Source organism: Rana temporaria, chromosome 9 (genome assembly GCF_905171775.1).
Source record: "Rana temporaria chromosome 9, aRanTem1.1, whole genome shotgun sequence".
NCBI lineage: Eukaryota > Metazoa > Chordata > Amphibia > Anura > Ranidae > Rana > Rana temporaria.
In genome coordinates this window covers 92,829,657-92,830,075 of record NC_053497.1, presented here as the reverse complement: position 1 = coordinate 92,830,075, position 419 = coordinate 92,829,657, and positions in this window count along the sequence as shown.

The following is a 419-nucleotide window of genomic DNA, read 5'->3' as shown; positions in this document are numbered from 1 at the left end:
TGCTAACACTCGTAACTAACCTTTGGCTTGTTCCTCAACTACGCTTCTTCTTGACCCCAACCTGCAACCACTTGTTACTGACCTTTAGCTTGTTACTGACTACACGTGTGCTTGATTGCTTGATTCCTATCTGCTATATCTGCTACTGGACCACAGCTTCTGTACGTATCTATCTGGTTGGTGGGAGCACCCCCATTGCTATAGCTACTGGTCTCTGAGCATGACCCTGGATCATGACAACAGCTATGCTTAAAGTGGTTGCAAACCTATACATATATTCAGTGAATGTGCTATACTCAGGTGATACACAGAGATGAAAGAAATCCTCCTACATAAGTAGTACCTGTCTATCTGCAGTCTTCTCTTCTTTACATCCATTCAAAGTCAAAAATTTGATAATCTTGTCTGAGAATTCTGAG